General features: G+C 37.2%; 1 long non-coding RNA gene across 1 annotated transcript; it reads left to right on the top strand.

Annotated features, from left to right (window-relative positions):
- LOC118754294 lies at nucleotides 1-347 on the top strand. Its single transcript, XR_004994872.1, has 3 exons — nucleotides 1-47; nucleotides 106-182; nucleotides 272-347. It is a non-coding gene; the product is annotated as an uncharacterized LOC118754294 (long non-coding RNA).
- The last annotated feature ends 439 nt before the right edge of the window (nucleotides 348-786 follow it).

The raw sequence follows: 786 nt of genomic DNA, 5'->3' as shown, positions 1-786 counted from the left end.
TGCCTCAATCGCTCTCAATTCGACGACGGCTTCTAGCTCTAATAAAGGTAAATACATATTAAAACACGTCTTAAAACATTGTATTGAAACTCTTTATTGTTACAGAAATATTGGGCATGTTGGGGCTTATATTTCAAAAGCAATGTAGCTTGGAATCACGATTAGACAGGCTGGGAGAAAACGTAATTTATTATTTTACACTTTTGCATATCCTATGTTTTTAATTGATGTTATCTTTTTATATATGTATGTACATACGTATGTCTTTCAGATGGTTCCGAAAACTGACGTCTTGGTTCACCATAAGACTTTAAGGGAGTCGAAAGTCCTCGCCAAAAAGGCCCACCACATAATATGTAAAATTAGTGGTGAGACGGGAGATGACCTTCATACCGAGCTGGCGGGCATTATGCCCCTCATGTCCATTGATGCAGTTTTCGATGTCGAGGAGAAGCTTCAAGACAAAATTTACGAGGACGCAGTTGTAAGTATTAATTCACCTATTTATTGATACTTTTACATGTACATATTTATTCTTTAAAACGACAATTGTGTTTCCAGACTTCTTACTTGTTTTTGCTGAAAGGAACCAGCGTGGATATTGATGCTGTCGTGAGGCGAATATTCAGCGACGAGGTGCTGCAGTTTTTTAACTGGGATGGGAGATGCGGTAAAAAGGCCCTGTCTAAACTTAAGATTGTCGACACGGTGCTTTTTGGTAATGTTTGTTATTAAATTCTAATTGAACAACATTTAATTTCGCTTGTATTTTTACTTTGGCAGATA

This window comes from Rhagoletis pomonella, unplaced genomic scaffold, assembly GCF_013731165.1.
Source record: "Rhagoletis pomonella isolate Grant_MI unplaced genomic scaffold, Rhpom_1.0 Rhpom_scaffold_03647, whole genome shotgun sequence".
NCBI classification, from domain to species: Eukaryota; Metazoa; Arthropoda; class Insecta; order Diptera; family Tephritidae; genus Rhagoletis; species Rhagoletis pomonella.
This window is presented reverse-complemented; position numbering and strand designations above follow the sequence as displayed.